Consider the following 226-nt stretch of genomic DNA (forward strand, 5'->3'; position numbering starts at 1 on the left):
CAACACACACACACACACACACACACACACACACACACACACACACACACACACACACACACACACACACACACACACACACACACACACACACACACACACACACACACACACGCACGCACGCACCCACACACCCACACACAAATATATATGTGTATATATACGTGTGTATGCTTATTTTCCTTTTCTTCTTCCTTTGCCTAGATTTTATGAAAATACATAGATA

This window comes from Penaeus vannamei, chromosome 27 (assembly GCF_042767895.1).
Source record: "Penaeus vannamei isolate JL-2024 chromosome 27, ASM4276789v1, whole genome shotgun sequence".
NCBI lineage: Eukaryota > Metazoa > Arthropoda > Malacostraca > Decapoda > Penaeidae > Penaeus > Penaeus vannamei.